The sequence below is a fragment of the Lissotriton vulgaris genome, chromosome 8 (assembly GCF_964263255.1).
Source record: "Lissotriton vulgaris chromosome 8, aLisVul1.2, whole genome shotgun sequence".
Lineage (NCBI taxonomy): Eukaryota > Metazoa > Chordata > Amphibia > Caudata > Salamandridae > Lissotriton > Lissotriton vulgaris.
In genome coordinates this window covers 154692923-154705437 of record NC_141696.1, presented here as the reverse complement: position 1 = coordinate 154705437, position 12515 = coordinate 154692923, and the positions used below count along the sequence as shown (strand labels likewise).

The window sequence follows — 12515 nt, the reverse complement described above, 5'->3', positions numbered from 1 at the left end:
TTCTGTGTTTATTGTCCTGTGCATAAAGTTGCACCTTGTGTTTGAAGGTTTAAATTATTTCAGGCTTGCATGGAGGCAGAAATTTCTGAGTGACTTTTATACATTTCTTAAGACTCTGCACTGTCAGGATGGCCGAGTGGTCTAAGGCGCTGTGTTTAGGCCGCAGTCTTCTCTGGAGGCGTGGGTTCGAATCCCACTTCTGACATGACTTTTGGAGATGTAATCTCCTTTTTCAGTTTAACATCTGATGGAAGTTGCATCTGTTGGTCTTCACCTAGGATGTGATTCCGTCCTCATCTAGTCAAGAGAGCTGGGGTTTCTCATATATTTCGGTTGTATAAAGTCTTGCTGACAAAGTGCAGTCCTTACTATATGAGCATAGGACCCATGTAAGAGCTCATCTGGAAGAGTCATGCTCTTGTATGCCCTGGCCAGACAGGCCATGCAAATATGGAAGAATGCCTAGCATCTGGTAGACAGTTGGACTCCAGCACACTTACGGCAATTTCCTCAGGGCTGTGATCAGGGGCTGCTTAGATTTGCGTATTGCACCCTATGTTGTGACATTGAAATTCCTTGTTGAATTTGCTTTAGCTAGCCAAGAGGTGGCTGTTGACTCAATTTCAAAGCAGCTTTGGGCCTTTCAAGTGGCTGGTTAATAGCACTTTCTCTTTGTACGCCTTAAAGGTCTAAAGAGTTCTTCATAGGTACTGCTCTCTATGGATTGTTCAAAGATCTGTTGGAAGTACTTATAATAGGATAAATAAATTGAGGGCATGCCTTTTCGGTACCCCACTTGCATGGCTTTCTGGCCTGTGGAAGGTTCCACAAATGCAAGTCAGGATGGCCGAGTGGTCTAAGGCGCTGCGTTCAGATCGCAGTCTCTTCTGGAGGCGTGGGTTCAAATCCCACTTCTGACAATTGTGTGTTTACTCTACTTTTTTCTTGAGAGAGAAAAAATCTGATCATTTCCCTCACATGGGCTTATATGGTTGTCTACTTGGAAAAGTGCAGTGAGTTTTTTTCTTGCTCTAGCCACTCATGACCTAAGATGTGTGCTTTTTTAGGTTCACAATATCTTTCCCTCTCTGTAGATGATCAAACAAATGTGGTCAGGATGGCTGAGTGGTCTAAGGCGCTGCGTTAAGGCCGCGGTCTCTCCTGGAGGCGTGGGTTCGAATCCCACTTCTGACAAAACTTTAAGTCCATTTTGTCTCTGAGTTCTTTTAGAATCTCAGCTAAAAATTGGCAGTGCATATAATATCTGAATAAGTAACAAACTTCAGTTTCAACTGCAAATTAATTTGCCCAATTCTGTCTTCAAGCTCGTATAATATTCTTCTAGCACTCGTGGTGTTTTATGTGTTTTTTGGGGGGTGCTTAAAAAGTCCCTTTTTTTAATGAAATGGGTTACATTCAGTCTTGTGATATTTTTGGTTTCCAATAAGTAGATTGTTAATTTTATGTAACCTCATTTTCTAATGCTCCATTCAAGAGATGTTTCCACTATGAAATGCAGAGCAAGGGGAAAGAGCACAAGTGATAGAGCGAGTGAGTGAGAAGGGGTGTTGAGGAAGGAGAGAATGAAACAAAGACAGAGTGAGTGAACGGCAGGTAGGCCTAGAAGAGGAGACTAGAAGTGAAGGCGACATACTTTTCCATGCTTTTGACCTCCCACCCATCCCAAACCAACCACAAACGTACCATCTATGCAACGTTGGTATGCAGAAATTCACGCCTCAGCCAGTGAGGGTAAGTCCCAGGCCAGGGGCTAGAGAGCAAAAGACTGCATGTGCTCAGACGTTCCCTGCTAGGGACAGTTGATCTGAAACAAGGTCTGCTCTCTTGTATCCAGCAAGGATCTAGAAATCCTGCATGAATCTGCAAGGCACAATGACAGCATACATTTGCATAATATGCCCCACCTTCTGCCTTCCTACTTCCTGTGCAGTAGTTGTTTGTGTAGAGAGAGAGGTCGCAGGCAAGGTAATTTTGTGAGTAGGATACAGGACCCTAAATAGCTGGTGAGAGGTATGAGGTATTTTAAAAGCATAAAAATTGTACACCTGTGAAATGAAATGCTTTCACATGTGATCTTCTGTGTTTATTGTCCTGTGCATAAAGTTGCACCTTGTGTTTGAAGGTTTAAATTATTTCAGGCTTGCATGGAGGCAGAAATTTCTGAGTGACTTTTATACATTTCTTAAGACTCTGCACTGTCAGGATGGCCGAGTGGTCTAAGGCGCTGTGTTTAGGCCGCAGTCTCCTCTGGAGGCGTGGGTTTGAATCCCACTTCTGACATGACTTTTGGAGATGTAATCTCCTTTTACAGGTTAACATCTGATGGAAGTTGCATCTGTTGGTCTTCACCTGGGATGTGATTCCGTCCTCATCTAGTCAAGAGAGCTGGGGTTTCTCATATATTTCGGTTGTATAAAGTCTTGCTGACAAAGTGCAGTCCTTACTATATGAGCATAGGACCCATGTAAGAGCTCATCTGGAAGAGTCATGCTCTTGTATGCCCTGGCCAGACAGGCCATGCAAATATGGAAGAATGCCTAGCATCTGGTAGACAGTTGGACTCCAGCACACTTACGGCAATTTCCTCAGGGCTGTGATCAGGGGCTGCTTAGATTTGCGTATTCCACCCTATGTTGTGACATTGAAATTCCTTGTTGAATTTGCTTTAGCTAGCCAAGAGGTGGCTGTTGACTCAATTTCAAAGCAGCTTTGGGCCTTTCAAGTGGCTGGTTAATAGCACTTTCTCTTTGTACGCCTTAAAGGTCTAAAGAGTTCTTCATAGGTACTGCTCTCTATGGATTGTTCAAAGATCTGTTGGAAGTACTTATAATAGGATAAATAAATTGAGGGCATGCCTTTTCGGTACCCCACTTGCATGGCTGTCTGGCCTGTGGAAGGTTCCACAAATGCAAGTCAGGATGGCCGAGTGGTCTAAGGTGCTGCGTTCAGGTCGCAGTCTCTTCTGGAGGCGTGGGTTCAAATCCCACTTCTGACAATTGTGTGTTTACTCTACTTTTTTCTTGGGAGAGAAAAAATCAGATCATTTCCCTCACATGGGCTTCTATGGTTGTCTACTTGGAAAAGTGCAGTGAGTTTTTTTCTTGCTCTAGCCACTCATGACCTAAGTTGTGTGTTTTTTTTGGTTCACAATATCTTTTCCTCTCTGTAGATGATCAAGCAAATGTGGTCAGGATGGCCGAGTGGTCTAAGGCGCTGCGTTAAGGCTGCAGTCTCTCCTGGAGGCGTGGGTTCGAATCCCACTTCTGACAAAACTTTAAGTCCATTTTGTCTCTGAGTTCTTTTAGAATCTCAGCTAAAAATTGGCAGTGCATATAATATCTGAATAAGTAACAAACTTCAGTTTCAACTGCAAATTAATTTGCCCAATTCTGTCTTCAAGCTCGTATAATATTCTTCTAGCACTCGTGGTGTTTTATGTGTTTTTTGGGGGGTGCTTAAAAAGTCCCTTTTATTAATGAAATGGGTTACATTCAGTCTTGTGATATTTTTGGTTTCCAATAAGTAGATTGTTAATTTTATGTAACCTCATTTTCTAATGCTCCATTCAAGAGATGTTTCCACTATGAAATGCAGAGCAAGGGGAAAGAGCACAAGTGATAGAGCGAGTGAGTGAGAAGGGGTGTTGAGGAAGGAGAGAATGAAACAAAGACAGAGTGAGTGAACGGCAGGTAGGCCTAGAAGAGGAGACTAGAAGTGAAGGCGACATACTTTTCCCTGCTTTTGACCTCCCACCCATCCCAAACCGACCACAAACGTACCATCTATGCAACGTTGGTATGCAGAAATTCACGCCTCAGCCAGTGAGGGTAAGTCCCAGGCCAGGGGCTAGAGAGCAAAAGACTGCATGTGCTCAGACGTTCCCTGCTAGGGACAGTTGATCTGAAACAAGGTCTGCTCTCTTGTATCCAGCAAGGATCTAGAAATCCTGCATGAATCTGCAAGGCACAATGACAGCATACATTTGCATAATATGCCCCACCTTCTGCCTTCCTACTTCCTGTGCAGTAGTTGTTTGTGTAGAGAGAGAGGTCGCAGGCAAGGTAATTTTGTGAGTAGGATACAGGACCCTAAATAGCTGGTGAGAGGTATGAGGTATTTTAAAAGCATAAAAATTGTACACCTGTGAAATGAAATGCTTTCACATGTGATCTTCTGTGTTTATTGTCCTGTGCATAAAGTTGCACCTTGTGTTTGAAGGTTTAAATTATTTCAGGCTTGCATGGAGGCAGAAATTTCTGAGTGACTTTTATACATTTCTTAAGACTCTGCACTGTCAGGATGGCCGAGTGGTCTAAGGCGCTGTATTTAGGCCGCAGTCTCCTCTGGAGGCGTGGGTTCGAATCCCACTTCTGACATGACTTTTGGAGATGTAATCTCCTTTTTCAGGTTAACATCTGATGGAAGTTGCATCTATTGGTCTTCACCTGGGATGTGATTCCGTCCTCATCTAGTCAAGAGAGCTGGGGTTTCTCATATATTTCGGTTGTATAAAGTCTTGCTGACAAAGTGCAGTCCTTACTATATGAGCATAGGACCCATGTAAGAGCTCATCTGGAAGAGTCATGCTCTTGTATGCCCTGGCCAGACAGGCCATGCAAATATGGAAGAATGCCTAGCATCTGGTAGACAGTTGGACTCCAGCACACTTACGGCAATTTCCTCAGGGCTGTGATCAGGGGCTGCTTAGATTTGCGTATTCCACCCTATGTTGTGACATTGAAATTCCTTGTTGAATTTGCTTTAGCTAGCCAAGAGGTGGCTGTTGACTCAATTTCAAAGCAGCTTTGGGCCTTTCAAGTGGCTGGTTAAGAGCACTTTCTCTTTGTACGCCTTAAAGGTCTAAAGAGTTCTTCATAGGTACTGCTCTCTATGGATTGTTCAAAGATCTGTTGGAAGTACTTATAATAGGATAAATAAATTGAGGGCATGCCTTTTCGGTACCCCACTTGCATAGCTGTCTGGCCTGTGGAAGGTTCCACAAATGCAAGTCAGGATGGCCGAGTGGTCTAAGGCGCTGCGTTCAGGTCGCAGTCTCTTCTGGAGGCGTGGGCTCAAATCCCACTTCTGACAATTGTGTGTTTACTCTACTTTTTTCTTGGGAGAGAAAAAATCAGATCATTTCCCTCACATGGGCTTATATGGTTGTCTACTTGGAAAAGTGCAGTGAGTTTTTTTCTTGCTCTAGCCACTCATGACCTAAGTTGTGTGCTTTTTTTGGTTCACAATATCTTTCCCTCTCTGTAGATGATCAAGCAAATGTGGTCAGGATGGCCGAGTGGTCTAAGGCGCTGCGTTAAGGCTGCAGTCTCTCCTGGAGGCGTGGGTTCGAATCCCACTTCTGACAAAACTTTAAGTCCATTTTGTCTCTGAGTTCTTTTAGAATCTCAGCTAAAAATTGGCAGTGCATATAATATCTGAATAAGTAACAAACTTCAGTTTCAACTGCAAATTAATTTGCCCAATTCTGTCTTCAAGCTCGTATAATATTCTTCTAGCACTCTTGGTGTTTTATGTGTTTTTTGGGGGGTGCTTAAAAAGTCCCTTTTATTAATGAAATGGGTTACATTCAGTCTTGTGATATTTTTGGTTTCCAATAAGTAGATTGTTAATTTTATGTAACCTCATTTTCTAATGCTCCATTCAAGAGATGTTTCCACTATGAAATGCAGAGCAAGGGGAAAGAGCACAAGTGATAGAGCGAGTGAGTGAGAAGGGGTGTTGAGGAAGGAGAGAATGAAACAAAGACAGAGTGAGTGAACGGCAGGTAGGCCTAGAAGAGGAGACTAGAAGTGAAGGCGACATACTTTTCCCTGCTTTTGACCTCCCACCCATCCCAAACTGACCACAAACGTACCATCTATGCAACGTTGGTATGCAGAAATTCACGCCTCAGCCAGTGAGGGTAAGTCCCAGGCCAGGGGCTAGAGAGCAAAAAACTGCATGTGCTCAGACGTTCCCTGCTAGGGACAGTTGATCTGAAACAAGGTCTGCTCTCTTGTATCCAGCAAGGATCTAGAAATCCTGCATGAATCTGCAAGGCACAATGACAGCATACATTTGCATAATATGCCCCACCTTCTGCCTTCCTACTTCCTGTGCAGTAGTTGTTTGTGTAGAGAGAGAGGTCGCAGGCAAGGTAATTTTGTGAGTAGGATACAGGACCCTAAATAGCTGGTGAGAGGTATGAGGTATTCTAAAAGCATAAAAATTGTACACCTGTGAAATGAAATGCTTTCACATGTGATCTTCTGTGTTTATTGTCCTGTGCATAAAGTTGCACCTTGTGTTTGAAGGTTTAAATTATTTCAGGCTTGCATGGAGGCAGAAATTTCTGAGTGACTTTTATACATTTCTTAAGACTCTGCACTGTCAGGATGGCCGAGTGGTCTAAGGCGCTGTGTTTAGGCCGCAGTCTCCTCTGGAGGTGTGGGTTCGAATCCCACTTCTGACATGACTTTTGGAGATGTAATCTCCTTTTTCAGGTTAACATCTGATGGAAGTTGCATCTGTTGGTCTTCACCTAGGATGTGATTCCGTCCTCATTTAGTCAAGAGAGCTGGGGTTTCTCATATATTTCGGTTGTATAAAGTCTTGCTGACAAAGTGCAGTCCTTACTATATGAGCATAGGACCCATGTAAGAGCTCATCTGGAAGAGTCATGCTCTTGTATGCCCTGGCCAGACAGGCCATGCAAATATGGAAGAATGCCTAGCATCTGGTAGACAGTTGGACTCCAGCACACTTACGGCAATTTCCTCAGGGCTGTGATCAGGGGCTGCTTAGATTTGCGTATTCCACCCTATGTTGTGACATTGAAATTCCTTGTTGAATTTGCTTTAGCTAGCCAAGAGGTGGCTGTTGACTCAATTTCAAAGCAGCTTTGGGCCTTTCAAGTGGCTGGTTAATAGCACTTTCTCTTTGTACGCCTTAAAGGTCTAAAGAGTTCTTCATAGGTACTGCTCTCTATGGATTGTTCAAAGATCTGTTGGAAGTACTTATAATAGGATAAATAAATTGAGGGCATGCCTTTTCGGTACCCCACTTGCATGGCTGTTTGGCCTGTGGAAGGTTCCACAAATGCAAGTCAGGATGGCCGAGTGGTCTAAGGCGCTGCGTTCAGGTCGCAGTCTCTTCTGGAGGCGTGGGTTCAAATCCCACTTCTGACAATTGTGTGTTTACTCTACTTTTTTCTTGAGAGAGAAAAAATCTGATCATTTTCCTCACATGGGCTTATATGGTTGTCTACTTGGAAAAGTGCAGTAAGTTTTTTTCTTGCTCTAGCCACTCATGACCCAAGATGTGTGCTTTTTTTGGTTCACAATATCTTTCCCTCTCTGTAGATGATCAAGCAAATGTGGTCAGGATGGCCGAGTGGTCTAAGGCGCTGCGTTAAGGCCGCAGTCTCTCCTGGAGGCGTGGGTTCGAATCCCACTTCTGACAAAACTTTAAGTCCATTTTGTCTCTGAGTTCTTTTAGAATCTCAGCTAAAAATTGGCAGTGCATATAATATCTGAATAAGTAACAAACTTCAGTTTCAACTGCAAATTAATTTGCCCAATTCTGTCTTCAAGCTCGTATAATATTCTTCTAGCACTCTTGGTGTTTTATGTGTTTTTTGGGGGGTGCTTAAAAAGTCCCTTTTATTAATGAAATGGGTTACATTCAGTCTTGTGATATTTTTGGTTTCCAATAAGTAGATTGTTAATTTTATGTAACCTCATTTTCTAATGCTCCATTCAAGAGATGTTTCCACTATGAAATGCAGAGCAAGGGGAAAGAGCACAAGTGATAGAGCGAGTGAGTGAGAAGGGGTGTTGAGGAAGGAGAGAATGAAACAAAGACAGAGTGAGTGAACGGCAGGTAGGCCTAGAAGAGGAGACTAGAAGTGAAGGCGACATACTTTTCCCTGCTTTTGACCTCCCACCCATCCCAAACTGACCACAAACGTACCATCTATGCAACGTTGGTATGCAGAAATTCACGCCTCAGCCAGTGAGGGTAAGTCCCAGGCCAGGGGCTAGAGAGCAAAAAACTGCATGTGCTCAGACGTTCCCTGCTAGGGACAGTTGATCTGAAACAAGGTCTGCTCTCTTGTATCCAGCAAGGATCTAGAAATCCTGCATGAATCTGCAAGGCACAATGACAGCATACATTTGCATAATATGCCCCACCTTCTGCCTTCCTACTTCCTGTGCAGTAGTTGTTTGTGTAGAGAGAGAGGTCGCAGGCAAGGTAATTTTGTGAGTAGGATACAGGACCCTAAATAGCTGGTGAGAGGTATGAGGTATTCTAAAAGCATAAAAATTGTACACCTGTGAAATGAAATGCTTTCACATGTGATCTTCTGTGTTTATTGTCCTGTGCATAAAGTTGCACCTTGTGTTTGAAGGTTTAAATTATTTCAGGCTTGCATGGAGGCAGAAATTTCTGAGTGACTTTTATACATTTCTTAAGACTCTGCACTGTCAGGATGGCCGAGTGGTCTAAGGTGCTGTGTTTAGGCCGCAGTCTCCTCTGGAGGTGTGGGTTCGAATCCCACTTCTGACATGACTTTTGGAGATGTAATCTCCTTTTTCAGGTTAACATCTGATGGAAGTTGCATCTGTTGGTCTTCACCTAGGATGTGATTCCGTCCTCATTTAGTCAAGAGAGCTGGGGTTTCTCATATATTTCGGTTGTATAAAGTCTTGCTGACAAAGTGCAGTCCTTACTATATGAGCATAGGACCCATGTAAGAGCTCATCTGGAAGAGTCATGCTCTTGTATGCCCTGGCCAGACAGGCCATGCAAATATGGAAGAATGCCTAGCATCTGGTAGACAGTTGGACTCCAGCACACTTACGGCAATTTCCTCAGGGCTGTGATCAGGGGCTGCTTAGATTTGCGTATTCCACCCTATGTTGTGACATTGAAATTCCTTGTTGAATTTGCTTTAGCTAGCCAAGAGGTGGCTGTTGACTCAATTTCAAAGCAGCTTTGGGCCTTTCAAGTGGCTGGTTAATAGCACTTTCTCTTTGTACGCCTTAAAGGTCTAAAGAGTTCTTCATAGGTACTGCTCTCTATGGATTGTTCAAAGATCTGTTGGAAGTACTTATAATAGGATAAATAAATTGAGGGCATGCCTTTTCGGTACCCCACTTGCATGGCTGTTTGGCCTGTGGAAGGTTCGACAAATGCAAGTCAGGATGGCCGAGTGGTCTAAGGCGCTGCGTTCAGGTCGCAGTCTCTTCTGGAGGCGTGGGTTCAAATCCCACTTCTGACAATTGTGTGTTTACTCTACTTTTTTCTTGAGAGAGAAAAAATCTGATAATTTTCCTCACATGGGCTTATATGGTTGTCTACTTGGAAAAGTGCAGTGAGTTTTTTTCTTGCTCTAGCCACTCATGACCCAAGATGTGTGCTTTTTTTGGTTCACAATATCTTTCCCTCTCTGTAGATGATCAAGCAAATGTGGTCAGGATGGCCGAGTGGTCTAAGGCGCTGCGTTAAGGCCGCAGTCTCTCCTGGAGGCGTGGGTTCGAATCCCACTTCTGACAAAACTTTAAGTCCATTTTGTCTCTGAGTTCTTTTAGAATCTCAGCTAAAAATTGGCAGTGCATATAATATCTGAATAAGTAACAAACTTCAGTTTCAACTGCAAATTAATTTGCCCAATTCTGTCTTCAAGCTCGTATAATATTCTTCTAGCACTCGTGGTGTTTTATGTGTTTTTTGGGGGGTGCTTAAAAAGTCCCTTTTATTAATGAAATGGGTTACATTCAGTCTTGTGATATTTTTGGTTTCCAATAAGTAGATTGTTAATTTTATGTAACCTCATTTTCTAATGCTCCATTCAAGAGATGTTTCCACTATGAAATGCAGAGCAAGGGGAAAGAGCACAAGTGATAGAGCGAGTGAGTGAGAAGGGGTGTTGAGGAAGGAGAGAATGAAACAAAGACAGAGTGAGTGAATGGCAGGTAGGCCTAGAAGAGGAGACTAGAAGTGAAGGCGACATACTTTTCCATGCTTTTGACCTCCCACCCATCCCAAACCGACCACAAACGTACCATCTATGCAACGTTGGTATGCAGAAATTCACGCCTCAGCCAGTGAGGGTAAGTCCCAGGCCAGGGGCTAGAGAGCAAAAGACTGCATGTGCTCAGACGTTCCCTGCTAGGGACAGTTGATCTGAAACAAGGTCTGCTCTCTTGTATCCAGCAAGGATCTAGAAATCCTGCATGAATCTGCAAGGCACAATGACAGCATACATTTGCATAATATGCCCCACCTTCTGCCTTCCTACTTCCTGTGCAGTAGTTGTTTGTGTAGAGAGAGAGGTCGCAGGCAAGGTAATTTTGTGAGTAGGATACAGGACCCTAAATAGCTGGTGAGAGGTATGAGGTATTCTAAAAGCATAAAAATTGTACACCTGTGAAATGAAATGCTTTCACATGTGATCTTCTGTGTTTATTGTCCTGTGCATAAAGTTGCACCTTGTGTTTGAAGGTTTAAATTATTTCAGGCTTGCATGGAGGCAGAAATTTCTGAGTGACTTTTATACATTTCTTAAGACGCTGCTCTGTCAGGATGGCCGAGTGGTCTAAGGCGCTGTGTTTAGGCCGCAGTCTCCTCTGGAGGCGTGGGTTCGAATCCCACTTCTGACATGACTTTTGGAGATGTAATCTCCTTTTTCAGGTTAACATCTGATGGAAGTTGCATCTGTTGGTCTTCACCTGGGATGTGATTCCGTCCTCATCTAGTCAAGAGAGCTGGGGTTTCTCATATATTTCGGTTGTATAAAGTCTTGCTGACAAAGTGCAGTCCTTACTATATGAGCATAGGACCCATGTAAGAGCTCATCTGGAAGAGTCATGCTCTTGTATGCCCTGGCCAGACAGGCCATGCAAATATGGAAGAATGCCTAGCATCTGGTAGAAAGTTGGACTCCAGCACACTTACGGCAATTTCCTCAGGGCTGTGATCAGGGGCTGCTTAGATTTGCGTATTCCACCCTATGTTGTGACATTGAAATTCCTTGTTGAATTTGCTTTAGCTAGCCAAGAGGTGGCTGTTGACTCAATTTCAAAGCAGCTTTGGGCCTTTCAAGTGGCTGGTTAATAGCACGTTCTCTTTGTACGCCTTAAAGGTCTAAAGAGTTCTTCATAGGTACTGCTCTCTATGGATTGTTCAAAGATCTTTTGGAAGTACTTATAATAGGATAAATAAATTGAGGGCATGCCTTTTCGGTACCCCACTTGCATGGCTGTCTGGCCTGTGGAAGGTTCCACAAATGCAAGTCAGGATGGCCGAGTGGTCTAAGGCGCTGCGTTCAGGTCGCAGTCTGTTCTGGAGGCGTGGGTTCAAATCCCACTTCTGACAATTGTGTGTTTACTCTACTTTTTTCTTGGGAGAGAAAAAATCAGATCATTTCCCTCACATGGGCTTATATGGTTGTCTACTTGGAAAAGTGCAGTGAGTTTTTTTCTTGCTCTAGCCACTCATGACCTAAGTTGTGTGCTTTTTTTGGTTCACAATATCTTTCCCTCTCTGTAGATGATCAAGCAAATGTGGTCAGGATGGCCGAGTGGTCTAAGGCGCTGCGTTAAGGCCGCAGTTTCTCCTGGAGGCGTGGGTTCGAATCCCACTTCTGACAAAACTTTAAGTCCATTTTGTCTCTGAGTTCTTTTAGAATCTCAGCTAAAAATTGGCAGTGCATATAATATCTGAATAAGTAACAAACTTCAGTTTCAACTGCAAATTAATTTGCCCAATTCTGTCTTCAAGCTCGTATAATATTCTTCTAGCACTCGTGGTGTTTTATGTGTTTTTTGGGGGGTGCTTAAAAAGTCCCTTTTATTAATGAAATGGGTTACATTCAGTCTTGTGATATTTTTGGTTTCTAATAAGTAGATTGTTAATTTTATGTAACCTCATTTTCTAATGCTCCATTCAAGAGATGTTTCCACTATGAAATGCAGAGCAAGGGGAAAGAGCACAAGTGATAGAGCGAGTGAGTGAGAAGGGGTGTTGAGGAAGGAGAGAATGAAACAAAGACAGAGTGAGTGAACGGCAGGTAGGCCTAGAAGAGGAGACTAGAAGTGAAGGCGACATACTTTTCCCTGCTTTTGACCTCCCACCCATCCCAAACTGACCACAAACGTACCATCTATGCAACGTTGGTATGCAGAAATTCACGCCTCAGCCAGTGAGGGTAAGTCCCAGGCCAGGGGCTAGAGAGCAAAAGACTGCATGTGCTCAGACGTTCCCTGCTAGGGACAGTTGATCTGAAACAAGGTCTGCTCTCTTGTATCCAGCAAGGATCTAGAAATCCTGCATGAATCTGCAAGGCACAATGACAGCATACATTTGCATAATATGCCCCACCTTCTGCCTTCCTACTTCCTGTGCAGTAGTTGTTTGTGTAGAGAGAGAGGTCGCAGGCAAGGTAATTTTGTGAGTAGGATACAGGACCCTAAATAGCTGGTGAGAGGTAT

The 12515-nt window shown here is 43.5% G+C and overlaps 17 non-coding genes across 17 annotated transcripts; all 17 read left to right on the top strand.

Moving 5' to 3' along the window:
- The first annotated feature begins 122 nt into the window (after nt 1-122).
- On the top strand, nt 123-205 carry TRNAL-UAG (transfer RNA leucine (anticodon UAG)). The gene has a single exon. It is a non-coding gene; the product is annotated as a tRNA-Leu (tRNA).
- A 632-nt stretch (nt 206-837) lies between these two features.
- Nucleotides 838-920, top strand: TRNAL-CAG (transfer RNA leucine (anticodon CAG)). Its single transcript has one exon. It is a non-coding gene; the product is annotated as a tRNA-Leu (tRNA).
- Nucleotides 921-1111: 191 nt separating this feature from the next.
- TRNAL-AAG (transfer RNA leucine (anticodon AAG)) lies at nt 1112-1194 on the top strand. Its single transcript has one exon. It is a non-coding gene; the product is annotated as a tRNA-Leu (tRNA).
- A 1024-nt stretch (nt 1195-2218) lies between these two features.
- TRNAL-UAG (transfer RNA leucine (anticodon UAG)) lies at nt 2219-2301 on the top strand. The gene has a single exon. It is a non-coding gene; the product is annotated as a tRNA-Leu (tRNA).
- A 632-nt stretch (nt 2302-2933) lies between these two features.
- On the top strand, nt 2934-3016 carry TRNAL-CAG (transfer RNA leucine (anticodon CAG)). Its single transcript has one exon. It is a non-coding gene; the product is annotated as a tRNA-Leu (tRNA).
- A 191-nt stretch (nt 3017-3207) lies between these two features.
- On the top strand, nt 3208-3290 carry TRNAL-AAG (transfer RNA leucine (anticodon AAG)). The gene has a single exon. It is a non-coding gene; the product is annotated as a tRNA-Leu (tRNA).
- Nucleotides 3291-4314: 1024 nt separating this feature from the next.
- Nucleotides 4315-4397, top strand: TRNAL-UAG (transfer RNA leucine (anticodon UAG)). Its single transcript has one exon. It is a non-coding gene; the product is annotated as a tRNA-Leu (tRNA).
- Nucleotides 4398-5303: 906 nt separating this feature from the next.
- On the top strand, nt 5304-5386 carry TRNAL-AAG (transfer RNA leucine (anticodon AAG)). The gene has a single exon. It is a non-coding gene; the product is annotated as a tRNA-Leu (tRNA).
- A 1024-nt stretch (nt 5387-6410) lies between these two features.
- On the top strand, nt 6411-6493 carry TRNAL-UAG (transfer RNA leucine (anticodon UAG)). The gene has a single exon. It is a non-coding gene; the product is annotated as a tRNA-Leu (tRNA).
- Nucleotides 6494-7125: 632 nt separating this feature from the next.
- On the top strand, nt 7126-7208 carry TRNAL-CAG (transfer RNA leucine (anticodon CAG)). Its single transcript has one exon. It is a non-coding gene; the product is annotated as a tRNA-Leu (tRNA).
- A 191-nt stretch (nt 7209-7399) lies between these two features.
- On the top strand, nt 7400-7482 carry TRNAL-AAG (transfer RNA leucine (anticodon AAG)). The gene has a single exon. It is a non-coding gene; the product is annotated as a tRNA-Leu (tRNA).
- A 1024-nt stretch (nt 7483-8506) lies between these two features.
- TRNAL-UAG (transfer RNA leucine (anticodon UAG)) lies at nt 8507-8589 on the top strand. Its single transcript has one exon. It is a non-coding gene; the product is annotated as a tRNA-Leu (tRNA).
- A 632-nt stretch (nt 8590-9221) lies between these two features.
- On the top strand, nt 9222-9304 carry TRNAL-CAG (transfer RNA leucine (anticodon CAG)). The gene has a single exon. It is a non-coding gene; the product is annotated as a tRNA-Leu (tRNA).
- Nucleotides 9305-9495: 191 nt separating this feature from the next.
- TRNAL-AAG (transfer RNA leucine (anticodon AAG)) lies at nt 9496-9578 on the top strand. Its single transcript has one exon. It is a non-coding gene; the product is annotated as a tRNA-Leu (tRNA).
- Nucleotides 9579-10602: 1024 nt separating this feature from the next.
- Nucleotides 10603-10685, top strand: TRNAL-UAG (transfer RNA leucine (anticodon UAG)). Its single transcript has one exon. It is a non-coding gene; the product is annotated as a tRNA-Leu (tRNA).
- Nucleotides 10686-11317: 632 nt separating this feature from the next.
- On the top strand, nt 11318-11400 carry TRNAL-CAG (transfer RNA leucine (anticodon CAG)). The gene has a single exon. It is a non-coding gene; the product is annotated as a tRNA-Leu (tRNA).
- Nucleotides 11401-11591: 191 nt separating this feature from the next.
- On the top strand, nt 11592-11674 carry TRNAL-AAG (transfer RNA leucine (anticodon AAG)). The gene has a single exon. It is a non-coding gene; the product is annotated as a tRNA-Leu (tRNA).
- Nucleotides 11675-12515: the final 841 nt, after the last annotated feature.